Raw genomic sequence first — 22,318 nt, forward strand, 5'->3', positions numbered from 1 at the left:
AAGCTACTAAAGATTTTCGCCAAACATCTTCCCTGTTTGTCGTTTACTCTGGATAGAGGAGAGGTCAAAAAGCTTCGGCAACCTCTCTTTCCTTTTGGCTTCGGAGCATAATTCGCTTAGCCTATGAGACTGCTGGACAGCAGCCCCCTGAAAGGATTACAGCTCGTTCTACTAGAGCTGTGGCTTCCACCTGGGCCTTTAAAAATGAGGCCTCTGTTGAACAGATTTGCAAGGCTGCGACTTGGTCTTCGCTTCACACCTTTTCAAAATTTTCTTCGGAGGCTGTTTTTGGGAGAAAGGTTCTTCAGGCAGTGGTTCCTTCCGTTTAAGTTCCTGCCTTGTCCCTCCCATCATCCGTTTACTTTAGCTTTGGTATTGGTATCCCATAAGTAATAGATGATCCGTGGACTGGATACACTTAACAAGAGAAAACATAATTTATGCTTACCTGATAAATTTATTTCTCTTGTAGTGTATCCAGTCCACGGCCCGCCCTGTCCTTTTAAGGCAGGTCTAAATTTTAATTAAACTACAGTCACCACTGCACCCTATGGTTTCTCCTTTCTCTTCTTGTTTCGGTCGAATGACTGGATATGGCAGTGAGGGGAGGAGCTATATAGCAGCTCTGCTGTGGGTGATCCTCTTGCAACTTCCTGTTGGGAAGGAGATATAATCCCATAAGTAATGGATGATCCGTGGACTGGATACACTACAAGAGAAATAAATTTATCAGGTAAGCATAAATTATGTTTTTTACCTCTGTGATTACCTTGTATCTAACCCTCTGCAGACTGCTCCTTATCTCAGTTATATTAATATACTTTTTATCTCTGTGATTACCCTGTATCTAAGCCTCTGCAGACTGCCCCTTATCTCAGTTATATTAATATACTTTTTACCTCTGTGATTACCTTGTATCTAACCCTCTGCAGACTACTCCTTATCTCAGTTATATTAATATACTTTTTACCTCTGTGATTACCTTGTATCTAACCCTCTGCAGACTGCTCCTTATCTCAGTTATATTAATATACTTTTTACCTCTGTGATTACCCTGTATCTAAGCCTCTGCAGACTGCCCCTTATCTCAGTTATATTAATATACTTTTTACCTCTGTGATTACCTTGTATCTAACCCTCTGCAGACTACTCCTTATCTCAGTTATATTAATATACTTATTACCTCTGTAATTACCTTTTATCTAAGCCTCTGCAAACTGCCCTCTTATTTCAGTAATTTTGTCAGATTTGCTTTTTAGCCAATCAGTGTTGATTCATAAATAACTCCACGGGAGTGAGCACAGTGTTAGCTATATGGTACACATGAACTAGCGCTGTAGCACCGAGATAAGAGGCGGCCTTCAAGTTTTAGTAATTAGCATATGAGCCTACCTAGGTATAGCTTTCAACAAAGAATACCAAGAGAACACTGCAAATTTGGTGATAAAAGTACATTGGAAAGTTGTTTAACCCCTTAATGACCACAATGTACCCTGTATGTCACTGGTCAATAAGGGTTTTTTAAGGACATAATAGCACAAGTCTAGCAAGAACAAGCTATTAATGCCCTCCCTCCAGCAGGCTTTGTGGAATAAAGCAGTCTCAACGCTGGTGGCAAGACCACGCTATAAAACAATCAAGTCCCAAAAAAAGGCCAGTGACATACAGGGTACGTCGCTGGTCCTTAAGGGGTTAAAATGGCATATCCTATCTGAATCATGACAGTTTAATTTTGACTAGACTGTCACTATAAATTTTAGCGAAAAAAGAGAAAGAGAACAGCACTGCTGAGATAGAACAAAAGCTAGAATGACTTCCATGCTTGTTCATTTTTATTGTAACTCCACACTATGCCCCTTCACAGAGAAAAACTATCCTGTAGCCTATCAGTCTGACCCTGCCCAATGACAGTAATAAAGTTAAGTAAAATCAGCCTTATGTTGTACCCTGGGCTTATTATTGTATATCAGCAGTAGGATGTGTTTCCTTGTGGAATTTTATCCTCTAGAATCCTCTTTTTTATATTGATGTATGAGGTTATATGATACATTTTCATTCTTCATTTATCTTATGTTTACATAAAGTTACCATTTTTCAGTTCAGTTTTATTGCAACTGTCTGTGACTTCCTTTCATAAGAAAAATCTGGTGCTGTAGTGCTATTTAAACATACAGGTATACCCCGCTCATACAGCGGGTTAGGGACCGGAGCCCCGCTGTAAAGTGAGGCGCTGTAAAGTGAAGCGCTGTAAAGTGAGGTATACCTGTATGTGTTGTCTTCTCTGTAACTTCCTTTCACTGTTGATTTGTTTTGTAGCTCAAGTTGATAATCTATAAAAAGTTACTAAAAATAAACTAAAGGTGAAATTTGCTGGATAGTTATTTCAGATGATATAAGCGGAAAGGCTCAGGTGGTACAAACAGCATATGCACATACACTGATCTTAAAATCCAGTATAAAACCTTTTAGAATCTCCCAGTTTAGCTCTGTTGACGAAGTTAGGCTGGGACACCCATTGAAAGGGTCTGGGAAAGCAAAAAGAGCAGACACCCCCTCCCCTGCATATGAAAAGACCCATTACACAAACAGGAGCAAGCTGGAGTAGGTAGACAACAGTATTCTCCTAAAACTTTGGTGCTTGGTTAGGAGTCTGAAAATCATCACAATCACCTAGATTATTATTATTATCATCATTTATTTGTATAGCACCGCCAAATTCCGTAGCGCTGGGTACAAAGGTAGGGGTATACAATGACAATACAATGACAAAGATTTGTGACAAAATACAAAACATAACAAAACTAAACAAATCTAGTACAGGAGGAAGAGGGCCCTGCACCGGAGATCTCACAGTCTTCAGGTTGAGGGTGCAGAGACAAAAGGTTGGGGTAGCTTGTCACATCGGTTGTAGTTGCAGCAGTGAGTCAGGCAGTTCATGTATTAGTTTGGTTAGGATGAGAGGTAGAGGAGAGATGGTAAGCCTCTCTGAATAGGTGAGTTTTCAAGGATCGTCTGAAGCTATACAAGGTTGGAGACAGTCTTATGGAGCGGTGTAGGGAGTTCCAGAGGACAGGAGCAGCACGTGAAAAGTCTTGGAGGTGGGAGTGGGACGTAAAGATAACAAGAGTGGAGAGACGTAGGTCAGAGGTTGATCGCAGAGGACAGGATGGGGAATATTTCACAATGAGATAGGAAATATAGTTGGGAGTTAGACTGTTGAGTGCTTTGTAGGTTAGGGTTAATACTTTAAATTGTATTCTGGAGTGTATGGGGAGCCATTGTAGAGACTGGCAGAGCGGAGCAGCTGATGTAGATCGGTGACTTAGGTGGATGAGTCTAGCAGAAGCATTCATATTAGATTGGAGAGAGGAGAGGCGGTGTTTTGGAAGGCCATTTAGGAGTAGATTGCAATAATCAATGCGTGACAAAATGAGGAAATGAATAAGTATTTTTGTAGTTTTTTGAGTATGAAGGGACAAGTTCTGGAAACGTTGCGTAGGTGTGAACGGCAGGATTTGGTAAGTGCTTGTATATGTGGGTTCAATGTGAGCTCTGAGTCTAGTGTGACTCCAAGACAGCAGACCTGGGGTGAGGTCTTGAGAATAGAGTCTCCAACCGTCAGAGAAATGTCAGGTGTTGGATGTCTCGAAGAGGGAGCAATAAGAAGCAGCTCAGTTTTGGACAGATTGAGTTGGAGGTAGTGTGAAGACATCCAAGAGGAAATTGCAGAGAGGCAGTCAGAAATCTGGTTGAGTAAAGAGAGAGAGATATCAGGAGAGGAAAGATAGATTTGGGTATCATCAGCATATAGCTGGTACTGGAATCCAAAGGAGGCTATAAGTTTTCCAGGGGATGATGTATAGAGAGAGAAAAGCAAGGGGCCCAAGACAGAGCTTTGCGGTACTCCAACTGAGAGAGGCATAGGATCGCAAGATATGTTGTTAAAGGAAACTGAAAACGAGTGGTTTGAGAAATATGAGGCAAACCAGGAGAGGGCTGTGTCTTGGAAGCCAAATGAATGTAGTATTTTTAGGAGGAGAGGAAGGTCGACTGTGTCAAAAGCTGCGGACAGGTCAAGAAGAATTAGTAATGAGTAATGGCCTTTTGCTTTAGCTGATAACAGGTCATTTGTTACTTTAGCAAGAGCAGTTTCTGTTGAGTGTTTAGGGTTGAAACCAGATTGTAGTGGATCAAGTAAGGAGTTAGTTGTGAGAAATTGAGTTAGCCAATTATAGACCAGTCGTTCCAATAATTTTGAAGCAAAGGGAAGTAAGGAGACCGGTTGATAGTTAGAAGGCGTTTTGAACAGCTAATAGGATTTCAGAAGCTCTCATCCTATTGGCTGATTTGAATTTGAGGAATCAAATCAGCCAATAGGAATGCAAGGTACACCATTTTGAAACAGGTGCCTTGCATTCAACTTCAGTGTACGGCAGTGACCGTATGAAGAGGACGCTCCGCGCAGGATGGAATCGGCTTTCAGGATGGCTCCGCACCGCGCCGCCGGGATGAAAATAAAAGACGTCCCCGAGATGGATGAACGTGTCGCTACCTGGATGAAGACTTCTCACCGCCTGGATGAAGATGGATGTCCGGACTTCGGAAACCGTGAGTTTTTTTGTGTGTTTTTTTTTTAGATTAGGGTTTTGGGCTTTTGTAAAAGAGCTGAATGCCCTTTTAAGGGCAATGTCCATATAAATGCGGCTTTAGCGGCAATGGGTAGATTAGGTTTTTTTAAGAGTTAGGTTTTTTAATTTGGGGGGTTGGTTGGGTGGTGGGTTTTACTTTTGGGGGGACTTTGTATTTTTTTACAGGTAAAAGAGCTGTTTAACTTAGGACAATGCCCTACAAAAGGCCCTTTTAAGGGCTATTGGTAGTTTATTTTAGGCTAGGGGGTGTTTTTATTTTGGAGGGTCTTTTTTATTTTTATAGGGCTATTAGATTAGGTGTAATTGTTTTTATTTTTGATAATTTTGTTTATTATTTTTTGTAAGCTTAGTGTTTATATTTTTTTGTAATTTTAGATTTTTTAAAATTTTCTTTTGTTAGGTTTTTTTTAAATTTGTAATTTAGATTTATGAATTGGTAGTTTTTTAATTTTATTAGAATAGTAAGGTTAGGTTAATTTATAGTTTAATGTTGTTTATTTTATTTCACAGGTAAGTGTTTATTTAAATATAGTTATATTGCAATTTTAATTTAAAGTTAGGGGGTGTTAGGTTTAGGGGTTAATAGTTTAATTTAGTGTTTTGCGATATGGGGTGGCAACGGTTTAGGGGTTAATAGGTTTATTTAGTGGCTGCAATGTGGGAGGCTGGAGGTTTAGGGGTTAATAGATTTATTTAGTGGCGGCAATGTGGGAGGCCGGAGGTTTAGGGGTTAATAGGTTTATTTAGTGGCAGCGATGTGGGAGGCCGGAGGTTTAGGGGTTAATAGGTTTATTTAGTGGCGGCAATGTGGGAGGCCGGAGGTTTAGGGGTTAATAGGTTTATTTAGTGGCAGAGATGTGGGAGGCCAGAGGTTTAGGGGTTAATAGGTTTATTTAGTGGCAGTGATGTGGGAGGCCAGAGGTTTAGGGGTTAATAACTATTATTGTAATGGCGGATTATGAGTTAATCTGTTTAAATAGTGTTGGCGATGTGGGTGGGCGGCAGATTAGGGGTTATTAGGTTTATTTCATAGTCGCAATGTGGGTGGGCGGCAGATTAGGGGTTAATACGTTTTAAATAGTGTTTGCGATGCGGGAGGGCGGCGGTTTAAGGGTTATGGATGTTAGTGTACTTTGTAACAGTTTAGTTATGAGTTTTGTGAAACATTTTTGTTTCGCAAAATCCATAACTACTGTTCTCAGATGGCGGTATGGATTGTGTCGGTATAGGCTGTAACGCAAGCATTTTAGCCGGACCGCATGACCTGTAATACTGGTGCTATGAAAATCCCACACAAAAAAACGTCAGTGCGGAATAGACGTTGCATACAGGCTAAAATGATTGCGGTATAGCTATACCGCCTCGACTCGTAATATTCGTTCCTGGCCATTACGCTGGAATGGCCATTTTTTCAGTGTTAGAAGCCTTACGGCAACACTTGTAATCTAGCCGTTTGTTATTTAAAAATAAACACAACTATACATTGTTACAAAAACACTCCCAGGTGGGCTATATAAATGGATCATCTACAAAACACTTATGCAATGACAAGTCTAGTGTACAATGTCCCTAATCTTCTGTGCATGTGACATTGTTTAGTAAATAGCCAGTGCCTCCGTGAATGAGTGTATTATGTGTGAGCCACTAAACTGCTGCTGTCTCCCTGTCTCCTCAGTGTGCAGAAGCCTACGCGCCACTATACTGTTTTCCTGTCTGAAGACTCTTCTGATGATGACTTCCTACAAGAGGAGAATGATCCTGCCTCTGGCTTCTCTGAAAACTTTCTCTTTTCTGCTCCTTTTGAATGGTCTCTGTTGCTTTCTTCTCAGTGGTCTCTCTTACTACAGCCTGGCCTCTGCATGCGCTCATCTCACTAATATTGTATATGGATGCTGAGTACAATGATTGTGTGTGTGCCCGCTTATCCCTGTGCATCAAGTCGGGAGAGAAAGGGGAGACATTTATGGCTGCTAATTAACTACAGCAGTTAATCATGAATACTCCATTACTTGTGTTATGGGTGTGTGATTCATTGGCCCATAATGACAAATTCAGTCCATCCTTGTCATGAAAGGTCTGTGTGTATGTGACAGTCAGTATATGTGTGCTTCTGTGTCACACTGTGTATGTGACAGCCGGTATATGTGTGCTTCTGTGTCACACTGTGTATGTGACAGTCGGTATATGTGTGCTTCTGTGTCACACTGTGTATGTGACAGTCAGTATATGTGTGCTTCTGTGTCACACTGTGTATGTGACAGTCAGTATATGTATGCTTCTGTGTCACACTGTGTATGTGACAGTCGGTATATGTGTGCTTCTGTGTCACACTGTGTATGTGACAGTCAGTATATGTGTGCTTCTGTGTCACACTGTGTATGTGACAGTCGGTATATGTGTGCTTCTGTGTCACACTGTGTATGTGACAGCCGGTATATGTGTGCTTCTGTGTCACACTGTGTATGTGACAGTCGGTATATGTGTGCTTCTGTGTCACAGTGTGTATGTGACAGTCGGTATATGTGTGCTTCTGTGTCACACTGTGTATGTGACAGTCGGTATATGTGTGCTTCTGTGTAACACTGTGTATGTGACAGCCAGTATATGTGAGCTTCTGTGTCACAGTGTGTATGTGACAGTCAGTATATGTGTGCTTCTGTGTCACACTGTGTATGTGACAGTCAGTATATGTGTGCTTCTGTGTCACACTGTGTATGTGACAGTCAGTATATGTGTGCTTCTGTGTCACACTGTGTATGTGACAGTCGGTATATGTGTGCTTCTGTGTCACACTGTGTATGTGACAGTCAGTATATGTGTGCTTCTGTGTCACAGTGTGTATGTGACAGTCAGTATATGTGTGCTTCTGTGTCACACTGTGTATGTGACAATCAGTATATGTGTGCTTCTGTGTCACACTGTGTATGTGACAGTCGGTATATATGTGTGCTTCTGTGTCACACTGTGTATGTGACAGTCAGTATATGTGTGCTTCTGTGTCACACTGTGTATGTGACAGTCGGTATATGTGTGATTCTGTGTCACACTGTGTATGTGACAGCCGGTATATGTGTGCTTCTGTGTCACACTGTGTATGTGACAGTCGGTATATGTGTGCTTCTGTGTCACACTGTGTATGTGACAGTCAGTATATGTGTGCTTCTGTGTCACACTGTGTATGTGACAGTCGGTATATGTGTGCTTCTGTGTCACACTGTGTATGTGACAGTCAGTATATGTGTGCTTCTGTGTCACACTGTGTATGTGACAGTCAGTATATGTGTGATTCTGTGTCACACTGTGTATGTGACAATCAGTATATATGTGTGCTTCTGTGTCACACTGTGTATGTGACAGTCGGTATATGTGTGCTTCTGTGTCACACTGTGTATGTGACAGTCGGTATATGTGTGCTTCTGTGTCACACTGTGTATGTGACAGCCGGTATATGTGTGCTTCTGTGTCACACTGTGTATGTGACAGTCGGTATATGTGTGCTTCTGTGTCACACTGTGTATGTGACAGTCAGTATATGTGTGCTTCTGTGTCACAGTGTGTATGTGACAGTCAGTATATGTGTGCTTCTGTGTCACACTGTGTATGTGACAGTCGGTATATGTGTGCTTCTGTGTCACACTGTGTATGTGACAGTCGGAATATGTGAGCTTCTGTGTCACACTGTGTATGTGACAGCCGGTATATGTGTGCTTCTGTGTCACACTGTGTATGTGACAGTCGGAATATGTGAGCTTCTGTGTCACACTGTGTATGTGACAGCCGGTATATGTGTGCTTCTGTGTCACACTGTGTATGTGACAGTCGGTATATGTGTGCTTCTGTGTCACACTGTGTATGTGACAATCAGTATATGTGTGCTTCTGTGTCACACTGTGTATGTGACAGTCAGTATATGTGTGGTTCTGTGTCACACTGTGTATGTGACAGTCAGTATATGTGTGCTTCTGTGTCACACTGTGTATGTAACAGTCAGTATATGTGTGCTTCTGTGTCACACTGTGTATGTGACAATCAGTATATGTGTGCTTCTGTGTCACACTGTGTATGTGACAGTCGGTATATGTGTGCTTCTGTGTCACACTGTGTATGTGACAGTCGGTATATGTGTGCTTCTGTGTCACAGTGTGTATGTGACAGTCAGTATATGTGTGCTTCTGTGTCATACTGTGTATGTGACAATCAGTATATGTGTGCTTCTGTGTCACACTGTGTATGTGACAGTCAGTATATGTGTGCTTCTGTGTCACACTGTGTATGTGACAGTCAGTATATGTGTGCTTCTGTGTCACACTGTGTATGTGACAATCAGTATATGTGTGATTCTGTGTCACACTGTGTATGTGACAGCCGGTATATGTGTGCTTCTGTGTCACACTGTGTATGTGACAGTCAGTATATGTGTGCTTCTGTGTCACACTGTGTATGTGATAGTCGGTATATGTGTGCTTCTGTGTCACACTGTGTATGTGACAGTCAGTATATGTGTGCTTCTGTGTCACACTGTGTATGTGACAGCCGGTATATGTGTGCTTCTGTGTCACACTGTGTATGTGACAGTCAGTATATGTGTGCTTCTGTGTCACACTGTGTATGTGACAATCAGTATATGTGTGCTTCTGTGTCACACTGTGTATGTGACAGTCAGTATATGTGTGCTTCTGTGTCACACTGTGTATGTGACAGTCGGTATATGTGTGCTTCTGTGCCACACTGTGTATGTGACAATCAGTATATGTGTGCTTCTGTGTCACACTGTGTATGTGACAGTCGGTATATGTGTGATTCTGTGTCACACTGTGTATGTGACAGCCGGTATATGTGTGCTTCTGTGTCACAGTGTGTATGTGACAGTCAGTATATGTGTGCTTCTGTGTCACACTGTGTATGTGACAATCAGTATATGTGTGCTTCTGTGTCACAGTGTGTATGTGACAGTCGGTATATGTGTGCTTCTGTGTCACACTGTGTATGTGACAGTCGGTATATGTGTGCTTCTGTGTCACACTGTGTATGTGACAGTCAGTATATGTGTGCTTCTGTGTCACACTGTGTATGTGACAGTCAGTATATGTGTGCTTCTGTGTCACACTGTGTATGTGACAATCAGTATATGTGTGCTTTTGTGTCACACTGTGTATGTGACAATCAGTATATGTGTGCTTCTGTGTCACACTGTGTATGTGACAGTCGGTATATATGTGTGCTTCTGTGTCACACTGTGTATGTGACAGTCAGTATATGTGTGCTTCTGTGTCACACTGTGTATGTGACAGTCGGTATATGTGTGATTCTGTGTCACACTGTGTATGTGACAGCCGGTATATGTGTGCTTCTGTGTCACACTGTGTATGTGACAGTCGGTATATGTGTGCTTCTGTGTCACACTGTGTATGTGACAGTCAGTATATGTGTGCTTCTGTGTCACACTGTGTATGTGACAGTCGGTATATGTGTGCTTCTGTGTCACACTGTGTATGTGACAGTCAGTATATGTGTGCTTCTGTGTCACACTGTGTATGTGACAGTCAGTATATGTGTGATTCTGTGTCACACTGTGTATGTGACAGTCAGTATATGTGTGCTTCTGTGTCACACTGTGTATGTGACAGTCGGTATATGTGTGCTTCTGTGTCACACTGTGTATGTGACAGTCGGTATATGTGTGCTTCTGTGTCACACTGTGTATGTGACAGCCGGTATATGTGTGCTTCTGTGTCACACTGTGTATGTGACAGTCGGTATATGTGTGCTTCTGTGTCACACTGTGTATGTGACAGTCAGTATATGTGTGCTTCTGTGTCACAGTGTGTATGTGACAGTCAGTATATGTGTGCTTCTGTGTCACACTGTGTATGTGACAGTCGGTATATGTGTGCTTCTGTGTCACACTGTGTATGTGACAGTCGGAATATGTGAGCTTCTGTGTCACACTGTGTATGTGACAGCCGGTATATGTGTGCTTCTGTGTCACACTGTGTATGTGACAGTCGGAATATGTGAGCTTCTGTGTCACACTGTGTATGTGACAGCCGGTATATGTGTGCTTCTGTGTCACACTGTGTATGTGACAGTCGGTATATGTGTGCTTCTGTGTCACACTGTGTATGTGACAATCAGTATATGTGTGCTTCTGTGTCACACTGTGTATGTGACAGTCAGTATATGTGTGGTTCTGTGTCACACTGTGTATGTGACAGTCGGTATATGTGTGCTTCTGTGTCACACTGTGTATGTAACAGTCAGTATATGTGTGCTTCTGTGTCACACTGTGTATGTGACAATCAGTATATGTGTGCTTCTGTGTCACACTGTGTATGTGACAGTCGGTATATGTGTGCTTCTGTGTCACACTGTGTATGTGACAGTCGGTATATGTGTGCTTCTGTGTCACAGTGTGTATGTGACAGTCAGTATATGTGTGCTTCTGTGTCATACTGTGTATGTGACAATCAGTATATGTGTGCTTCTGTGTCACACTGTGTATGTGACAGTCAGTATATGTGTGCTTCTGTGTCACACTGTGTATGTGACAGTCAGTATATGTGTGCTTCTGTGTCACACTGTGTATGTGACAATCAGTATATGTGTGATTCTGTGTCACACTGTGTATGTGACAGCCGGTATATGTGTGCTTCTGTGTCACACTGTGTATGTGACAGTCAGTATATGTGTGCTTCTGTGTCACACTGTGTATGTGATAGTCGGTATATGTGTGCTTCTGTGTCACACTGTGTATGTGACAGTCAGTATATGTGTGCTTCTGTGTCACACTGTGTATGTGACAGCCGGTATATGTGTGCTTCTGTGTCACACTGTGTATGTGACAGTCAGTATATGTGTGCTTCTGTGTCACACTGTGTATGTGACAATCAGTATATGTGTGCTTCTGTGTCACACTGTGTATGTGACAGTCAGTATATGTGTGCTTCTGTGTCACACTGTGTATGTGACAGTCGGTATATGTGTGCTTCTGTGCCACACTGTGTATGTGACAATCAGTATATGTGTGCTTCTGTGTCACACTGTGTATGTGACAGTCGGTATATGTGTGATTCTGTGTCACACTGTGTATGTGACAGCCGGTATATGTGTGCTTCTGTGTCACAGTGTGTATGTGACAGTCAGTATATGTGTGCTTCTGTGTCACACTGTGTATGTGACAATCAGTATATGTGTGCTTCTGTGTCACAGTGTGTATGTGACAGTCGGTATATGTGTGCTTCTGTGTCACACTGTGTATGTGACAGTCGGTATATGTGTGCTTCTGTGTCACACTGTGTATGTAACAGTCAGTATATGTGTGCTTCTGTGTCACACTGTGTATGTGACAATCAGTATATGTGTGCTTTTGTGTCACACTGTGTATGTGACAATCAGTATATGTGTGCTTCTGTGTCACACTGTGTATGTGACAGCAGGTATATGTGTGCTTTTGTGTCACACTGTGTATGTGACAATCAGTATATGTGTGCTTCTGTGTAACACTGTGTATGTGACAGTCAGTATATGTGTGCTTCTGTGTAACACTGTGTATGTGACAGTCGGTATATGTGTGCTTCTGTGTCACACTGTGTATGTGACAGTCAGTATATGTGTGCTTCTGTGTCACACTGTGTATCTGACAGCCAGTATATGTGTGCTTCTGTGTCACACTGTGTATGTGATAGTCGGTATATGTGTGCTTCTGTCACACTGTGTATGTGACAGCCGGTATATGTGTGCTTCTGTGTCACAGTGTGTATGTGACAGTCAGTGTATGTGTGCTTCTGTGTCACACTGTGTATGTGACAATCAGTATATGTGTGCTTCTGTGTCACACTGTGTATGTAACAGTCAGTATATGTGTGCTTCTGTGTCACACTGTGTATGTAACAGTCAGTATATGTGTGCTTCTGTGTCACACTGTGTATGTGACAGTCAGTATATGTGTGCTTCTGTGTCACACTGTGTATGTGACAGTCGGTATATGTGTGCTTCTGTGTCACACTGTGTATGTAACAGTCAGTATATGTGTGCTTCTGTGTCACACTGTGTATGTGACAGCCGGTATATGTGTGCTTCTGTGTCACACTGTGTATGTGACAGTCGGTATATGTGTGCTTCTGTGTCACACTGTGTATGTGACAGTCAGTATATGTGTGCTTCTGTGTCACACTGTGTATGTGACAGTCAGTATATGTGTGCTTCTGTGTCACACTGTGTATGTGACAGTCGGTATATGTGTGCTTCTGTGTCACACTGTGTATGTGACAGCTGGAATATGTGAGCTTCTGTGTCACACTGTGTATGCGACAGTCGGTATATGTGTGCTTCTGTGTAACACTGTGTATGTGACAGCCGGTATATGTGTGCTTCTGTGTCACACTGTGTATGTGCAGTCGGTATATGTGAGCTTCTGTGTCACACTGTGTATGTGACAGCCGGTATATGTGTGCTTCTGTGTCACAGTGTGTATGTGACAGCCGGTATATGTGTGCTTCTGTGTCACAGTGTGTATGTGACAGTCAGTATATGTGTGCTTCTGTGTCACACTGTGTATGTGTCAGTCGGTATATGTGATTGTGTCACAGTTTGTATGTGACAGTCTGTGTCAGTTGGTATATGTGATTGTGTCACAGTGTGTATGTGACAGTCTGTGTCAGTTGGTATATGTGATTGTGTCACAGTGTGTATGTGACAGTCTGTGTCAGTTGGTATATGTGATTGTGTCACAGTGTGTATGTGACAGTCTGTGTCAGTTGGTATATGTGATTGTGTCACAGTGTGTATGTGACAGTCTGTGTCAGTTGGTATATGTGAGTTTCACAGTGTGTATGTGACAGTCTGTGTCAGTTGGTATATGTGATTGTGTCACAGTGTGTATGTGACAGTCTGTGTCAGTTGGTATATGTGATTGTGTCACAGTGTGTATGTGACAGTCTTTGTCAGTTGGTATATGTGATTGTGTCAAAGTGTGTATGTGACAGTCTGTGTCAGTTGGTATATGTGAGTGTTTCACAGTGTGTATGTGACAGTCTGTGTCAGTCGGTATATGTGAGTGTGTCACAGTGTGTATGTGACAATCTGTGTCAGTTGGTATATGTGATTGTGTCGCAGTGTGTATGTGACAGTCTGTGTCAGTTGGTATATGTGATTGTGTCGCAGTGTGTATGTGACAGTCTGTGTCAGTTGGTATATGTGATTGTGTCACAGTGTGTATGTGAGAGTCTGTGTCAGTCGGTATATTTGATTGCGTCACAGTGCGTATGTGACAGTCTGTGTCAGTTGGTATATGTGATTGTGTCACAGTGCGTATGTGACAGTCTGTGTCAGTCATTATATTTGATTGTGTCACAGTGTGTATGCGACAGTCTGTGTCAGTTGGTATATGTGATTGTGTCACAGTGTGTATGTGACAGTCTGTTTCCGTTGGTATATGTGATTGTGTCACAGTGTGTATGTGACAATCAGTATATGTGTGCTTCTGTGTCACACTGTGTATGTGACAGTCAGTATATGTGTGCTTCTGTGTCACACTGTGTATGTGACAGCCGGTATATGTGAGCTTCTGTGTCAGAGTGTGTATGTGACAGCCAGTATATGTGTGGTTCTGTGTCACACTGTGTATGTGACAGCCGGTATATGTGAGCTTCTGTGTCACAGTGTGTATGTGACAGCCGGTATATGTGTGCTTCTGTGTCACACTGTGTCTGTGACAGTCGGTATATGTGTGCTTCTGTGTCACACTGTGTATGTGACAATCAGTATATGTGTGCTTCTGTGTCACACTGTGTATGTGACAGTCGGTATATGTGTGCTTCTGTGTCACACTGTGTATGTGACAGTCGGTATATGTGTGCTTCTGTGTCACACTGTGTATGTGACAGTCAGTATATGTGTGCTTCTGTGTCACACTGTGTATGTGACAGCCGGTATATGTGTGCTTCTGTGTCACACTGTGTATGTGACAGTCAGTATATGTGTGCTTCTGTGTCACACTGTGTATGTGACAGTCAGTATATGTGTGCTTCTGTGTCACACTGTGTATGTAACAGTCAGTATATGTGTGCTTCTGTGTCACACTGTGTATGTGACAGCCGGTATATGTGTGCTTCTGTGTCACACTGTGTATGTGACAGTCAGTATATGTGTGCTTCTGTGTCACACTGTGTATGTAACAGTCAATATATGTGTGCTTCTGTGTCACACTGTGTATGTGACAGCCGGTATATGTGAGCTTCTGTGTCACACTGTGTATGTGACAGTCGGTATATGTGTGCTTCTGTGTCACACTGTGTATGTGACAGCCGGTATATGTGTGCTTCTGTGTCACACTGTGTATGTGACAATCAGTATATGTGAGCTTCTGTGTCACACTGTGTATGTGACAATCAGTATATATGTGTGCTTCTATGTCACACTGTGTATGTGACAGTCAGTATATGTGTGCTTCTGTGTCACACAGTGTATGTGACAGTCAGTATATGTGTGCTTCTGTGTCACACTGTGTATGTGACAGTCAGTATATGTGTGCTTCTGTGTCACACTGTGTATGTGATAGTCGGTATATGTGTGCTTCTGTGTCACACTGTGTATGTGACAGTCGGTATATGTGTGCTTCTGTGTCACACTGTGTATGTGACAATCAGTATATGTGTGCTTCTGTGTCACACTGTGTATGTGACAGTCGGTATATGTGTGCTTCTGTGTCACACTGTGTATGTGACAGTCAGTATATGTGTGCTTCTGTGTCACACTGTGTATGTGACAGTCAGTATATGTGTGCTTCTGTGTCACAGTGTGTATGTGACAGTCAGTATATGTGTGCTTCTGTGTCACACTGTGTATGTGACAGTCGGTATATGTGTGCTTCTGTGTCACACTGTGTATGTGACAGCCGGTATATGTGTGCTTCTGTGTCACAGTGTGTATGTGACAGTCAGTATATGTGTGCTTCTGTGTCACACTGTGTATGTGACAATCAGTATATGTGAGCTTCTGTGTCACACTGTGTATGTGACAATCAGTATATATGTGTGCTTCTATGTCACACTGTGTATGTGACAGTCAGTATATGTGTGCTTCTGTGTCACACAGTGTATGTGACAGTCAGTATATGTGTGCTTCTGTGTCACACTGTGTATGTGACAGTCAGTATATGTGTGCTTCTGTGTCACACTGTGTATGTGATAGTCGGTATATGTGTGCTTCTGTGTCACACTGTGTATGTGACAGTCGGTATATGTGTGCTTCTGTGTCACACTGTGTATGTGACAATCAGTATATGTGTGCTTCTGTGTCACACTGTGTATGTGACAGTCGGTATATGTGTGCTTCTGTGTCACACTGTGTATGTGACAGTCAGTATATGTGTGCTTCTGTGTCACACTGTGTATGTGACAGTCAGTATATGTGTGCTTCTGTGTCACAGTGTGTATGTGACAGTCAGTATATGTGTGCTTCTGTGTCACACTGTGTATGTGACAGTCGGTATATGTGTGCTTCTGTGTCACACTGTGTATGTAACAGTCAGTATATGTGTGCTTCTGTGTCACACTGTGCATGTGACAATCAGTATATGTGTGCATCTGTGTCACACTGTGTATGTGACAATCAGTATATGTGTGCTTCTGTGTCACACTGTGTATGTGACAGCCGGTATATGTGTGCTTCTGTGTCACACTGTGTATGTGACAGCCGGTATATGTGTGCTTCTGTGTCACACTGTGTATGTGACAATCAGTATATGTGTGCTTCTGTGTAACACTGTGTATGTGACAGTCAGTATATGTGTGCTTCTGTGTAACACTGTGTATGTGACAGTCGGTATATGTGTGCTTCTGTGTCACACTGTGTATGTGACAGTCGGTATATGTGTGCTTCTGTGTCACACTGTGTATGTGACAGCCAGTATATGTGAGCTTCTGTGTCACAGTGTGTATGTGACAGTCAGTATATGTGTGCTTCTGTGTCACACTGTGTATGTGACAGTCGGTATATGTGTGCTTCTGTGTCACACTGTGTATGTGACAGCCGGTATATGTGTGCTTCTGTGTCACAGTGTGTATGTGACAGTCAGTATATGTGTGCTTCTGTGTCACACTGTGTATGTGACAATCAGTATATGTGTGGTTCTGTGTCACACTGTGTATGTGACAGTCGGTATATGTGTGCTTCTGTGTCACACTGTGTATGTGACAGTCGGTATATGTGTGATTCTGTGTCACACTGTGTATGTGACAGCCGGTATATGTGTGCTTCTGTGTCACAGTGTGTATGTGACAGTCAGTATATGTGTGCTTCTGTGTCACACTGTGTATGTGACAATGAGTATATGTGTGCTTCTGTGTCACACTGTGTATGTGACAGCCGGTATATGTGTGCTTCTGTGTCACACTGTGTATGTGACAATCAGTATATGTGTGCTTCTGTGTCACACTGTGTATGTGACAATCAGTATATGTGTGCTTCTGTGTCACACTGTGTATGTGACAGTCAGTATATGTGTGGTTCTGTGTCACACTGTGTATGTGACAGTCGGTATATGTGTGCTTCTGTGTCACACTGTGTATGTGACAGTCGGTATATGTGTGATTCTGTGTCACACTGTGTATGTGACAGCCGGTATATGTGTGCTTCTGTGTCACAGTGTGTATGTGACAGTCAGTATATGTGTGCTTCTGTGTCACACTGTGTATGTGACAATGAGTATATGTGTGCTTCTGTGTCACACTGTGTATGTGACAGCCGGTATATGTGTGCTTCTGTGTCACACTGTGTATGTGACAATCAGTATATGTGTGCTTCTGTGTCACACTGTGTATGTGACAATCAGTATATGTGTGCTTCTGTGTCACACTGTGTATGTGACAGTCAGTATATGTGTGCTTCTGTGTCACACTGTGTATGTGACAGTCGGTATATGTGTGCTTCTGTGTCACACTGTGTATGTGACAGTCAGTATATGTGTTCTTCTGTGTCACACTGTGTATGTGACAGTCGGTATATGTGTGCTTCTGTGTCACACTGTGTATGTGACAGCTGGAATATGTGAGCTTCTGTGTCACACTGTGTATGCGACAGTCGGTATATGTGTGCTTCTGTGTCACACTGTGTATGTGCAGTCGGTATATGTGAGCTTCTGTGTCACACTGTGTATGTGACAGCCGGTATATGTGTGCTTCTGTGTCACAGTGTGTATGTGACAGCCGGTATATGTGTGCTTCTGTGTCACAGTGTGTATGTGTCAGTCGGTATATGTGATTGTGTCACAGTTTGTATGTGACAGTCTGTGTCAGTTGGTATATGTGATTGTGTCACAGTGTGTATGTGACAGTCTGTGTCAGTTGGTATATGTGATTGTGTCACAGTGTGTATGTGACAGTCTGTGTCAGTTGGTATATGTGATTGTGTCACAGTGTGTATGTGACAGTCTGTGTCAGTTGGTATATGTGATTGTGTCACAGTGTGTATGTGACAGTCTGTATCAGTCGGTATATGTGAGTTTCACAGTGTGTATGTGACAGTCTGTGTCAGTTGGTATATGTGATTGTGTCACAGTGTGTATGTGACAGTCTGTGTCAGTTGGTATATTTGATTGTGTCACAGTGTGTATGTGACAGTCTTTGTCAGTTGGTATATGTGATTGTGTCACAGTGTGTATGTGACAGTCTGTGTCAGTTGGTATATGTGATTGTGTCACAGTGTGTATGTGACAGTCTGTGTCAGTTGGTATATGTGATTGTGTCGCAGTGTGTATGTGACAGTCTGTGTCAGTTGGTATATGTGATTGTGTCGCAGTGTGTATGTGACAGTCTGTGTCAGTTGGTATATGTGATTGTGTCACAGTGTGTATGTGAGAGTCTGTGTCAGTCGGTATATTTGATTGTGTCACAGTGCGTATGTGACAGTCTGTGTCAGTTGGTATATGTGATTGTGTCACAGTGCGCATGTGACAGTCAGTGTCAGTCATTATATGTGATTGTGTCACAGTGTGTATGCGACAGTCTGTGTCAGTTGGTATATGTGATTGTGTCACAGTGTGTATGTGACAGTCTGTGTCAGTTGGTATATGTGATTGTGTCACAGTGCGCATGTGACAGTCAGTGTCAGTCATTATATGTGATTGTGTCACAGTGTGTATGTGACAGTCAGTGTCAGTCATTATATGTGATTGTGTCACAGTGTGTATGCGACAGTCTGTGTCAGTTGGTATATGTGATTGTGTCACAGTGTGTATGTGACAGTCTGTTTCCGTTGGTATATGTGATTGTGTCACAGTGCGCATGTGACAGTCAGTGTCAGTCATTATATGTGATTGTGTCACAGTGTGTATGCGACAGTCTGTGTCAGTTGGTATATGTGATTGTGTCACAGTGTGTATGTGACAGTCTGTTTCCGTTGGTATATGTGATTGTGTCACAGTGTGTATGTGAGAGTCTGTGTCAGTCGGTATATTTGATTGTGTCACAGTGCGTATGTGACAGTCTGTGCCAGTCGGTATATGCTATTGTGTCACAGTGTGTATGTGACAGTCTGTGCCAGTCGGTATATGTGATTGTGTCACAGTGTGTATGTGACAGTCTGTGTCAGTCGGTATATATGAGTGTTTCACAGTGTGTATGTGACAGTCTGTGTCAGTCGGTATATGTGATTGTGTCACAGTGTGTATGTGACAGTCTGTGTATGTTGGTATATGTGTTTCACAGTGTGTATGTGACAGTCTGTGTCAGTCAGTATATGTGATTGTGTCACAGTGTGTATGTGGCAGTCTGTGTCAGTTGGTATATGTGATTGTGTCACAGTGTGTATGTGACAGTCGGTATATGTGTTTCACAGTGTGTATGTGACAGTCTGTGTCAGTTGGTATATGTGATTGTGTCACAGTTTGTATGTGACAGTCTGTGTCAGTTGGTATATGTAATTGTGTCACAGTGTGTATGTGACAGTCTGTGTCAGTTGGTATATGTGATTGTGTCACAGTGTGTATGTGACAGTCTGTGTCAGTTGGTATATGTAATTGTGTCACAGTGTGTATGTGACAGTCTGTGTCAGTTGGTATATGTGATTGTGTCACAGTGTGTATGTGACAGTCTGTGTCAGTTGGTATATGTGATTGTGTCACAGTGTGTATGTGACAGTCTGTGTCAGTTGGTATATGTGATTGTGTCACAGTGTGTATGTGACAGTCTGTGTCAGTTGGTATATGTGATTGTGTCACAGTGTGTATGTGACAGTCTGTGTCAGTTGGTATATGTGATTGTGTCACAGTGTGTATGTGACAGTCTGTGTCAGTCGGTATATGTGATTGTGTCACAGTGTGTATCTGACAGTCTGTGTCAGTCAGTATATGTGATTGTGTCACAGTGTGTATGTGACAGTCTGTGTCAGTCGGTATATGTGATTGTGTCACAGTGTGTATGTGACAGTCTGTGTCAGTTGGTATATGTGATTGTGTCACAGTGTGTATGTGACAGTCTGTGTCAGTTGGTATATGTGATTGTGTCGCAGTGTGTATGTGACAGTCTGTGTCAGTTGGTATATGTAATTGTGTCACAGTGTGTATGTGACAGTCTGTGTCAGTCGGTATATGTGATTGTGTCGCAGTGTGTATGTGACAGTCTGTGTCAGTTGGTAAATGTGATTGTGTCGCAGTGTGTATGTGACAGTCTGTGTCAGTCGGTATATGTAATTGTGTCACAGTGTGTATGTGACAGTCTGTGTCAGTTGGTATATGTGATTGTGTCACAGTGTGTATGTGACAGTCTGTGTCAGTCGGTATATGTGATTGTGTCGCAGTGTGTATATGACAGTCTGTGTCAGTTGGTAAATGTGATTGTGTCGCAGTGTGTATGTGACATTCTGTGTCAGTTGGTATATGGGATTGTGTCACAGTGTGTATGTGACAGTCTGTGTCAGTTGGTATATGTGATTGTGTCAGTGTGTATGTGAGAGTCTGTGTCAGTCGGTATATTTGATTGTGTCGCAGTGTGTATGTGACAGTCTGTGTCAGTCGGTATATGTGATTGTGTCGCAGTGTGTATGTGACAGTCTGTGTCAGTTGGTATGTGTGATTGTGTCACAGTGTGTATGTGACAGTCTGTGTCAGTTGGTATATGTGATTGTGTCACAGTGTGTATGTGACAGTCTGTATCAGTTGGTATATGTGATTGTGTCAGTGTGTATGTGACAGTCTGTATCAGTCGGTATATGTGATTGTGTCACAGTGTGTATGTGACAGTCTGTGTCAGTTGGTATATGTGATTGTGTCACAGTGTGTATGTGACAGTCTGTGTCAGTTGGTATATGTGATTGTGTCACAGTGTGTATGTGACAGTCTGTGTCAGTTGGTATATGTGATTGTGTCACAGTGTGTATGTGACAGTCTGTGTCAGTCGGTATATGTGATTGTGTCACAGTGTGTATGTGACAGTCTGTGTCAGTTGGTATATGTGATTGTGTCACAGTGTGTATGTGACAGTCTGTGTCAGTTGGTATATGTGATTGTGTCACAGTGTGTATGTGACAGTCTGTGTCAGTTGGTATATGTGATTGTGTCACAGTGTGTATGTGACAGTCTGTGTCAGTTGGTATATGTGATTGTGTCACAGTGTGTATGTGACAGTCTGTGTCATTTGGTATATGTGATTGTGTCACAGTGTGTATGTGACAGTCTGTGTCAGTTGGTATATGTGATTGTGTCACAGTGTGTATGTGACAGTCAGTATTTGTGTGCTTCTGTGTCACACTGTGTATGTGACAGTCAGTATATGTGTGCTTCTGTGTCACACTGTGTATGTGACAGTCGGTATATGTGTGCTTCTGTGTCACACTGTGTATGTGACAGTCTGTGTCAGTTGGTATATGTGATTGTGTCACAGTGTGTATGTGACAGTCTGTGTCAGTTGGTATATGTGATTGTGTCACAGTGTGTATGTGACAGTCTGTGTCAGTTGGTATATGTGATTGTGTCACAGTGTGTATGTGACAGTCTGTGTCAGTTGGTATATGTGATTGTGTCACAGTGTGTATGTGACAGTCTGTGTCAGTTGGTATATGTGAGTGTTTCACATTCCAATGTTCTGCACATAGCAGAATATGTTCTTTATATTTCTAAACAGATATTCCTACTTATGTCGGTATATATATATATATATATATATATCTATACTTATATATAATCATGTGTATATATTAATGTATATCGGTATAGATCTATATTGTTACAAAATACCATAAGATATATATATATAGAATAAATAGAACATATTCTTGTATATGAAGAACACTGGAATGTGAATTATTAATATTTTCATGTTAGGTTAGCACACATGAGTATGGGATCGGGTTTGCACGTGAGTAGCTCTATTGACTTCTTTAGGGGAATAGGTTATTGTGCACGAGATATTTTAAGTTCTGCTTCAGGTTAGCGCGAGAGCGATAACATTTTACTTTCAACTTGTAATACCAGCACAACCCGACGCACACAAAAAGTTTACTTCTAGCGCAATTAGTGCTTTAGCAAAAGCGCCAAATAGTGCTCTCGTAATCTGGCCCTTTGTGTGTTAGTCTGTCAGTATATACGTCTGTATCAGTCCGTTTATGTGAGCAAGTGTGTCACACAGTGTTGGTCCATATTAATCAATATACATGTCTGTGAAACATTGTGTTGG

General features: G+C 42.2%; 1 protein-coding gene across 1 annotated transcript in view; it reads left to right on the forward strand.

Moving 5' to 3' along the window:
* Nucleotides 1–22,318, forward strand: part of DENND1A (DENN domain containing 1A) — a 1,966,771-nt gene that overhangs the window by 1,907,595 nt on the left and 36,858 nt on the right.

Source organism: Bombina bombina, chromosome 12, assembly GCF_027579735.1.
Source record: "Bombina bombina isolate aBomBom1 chromosome 12, aBomBom1.pri, whole genome shotgun sequence".
NCBI lineage: Eukaryota > Metazoa > Chordata > Amphibia > Anura > Bombinatoridae > Bombina > Bombina bombina.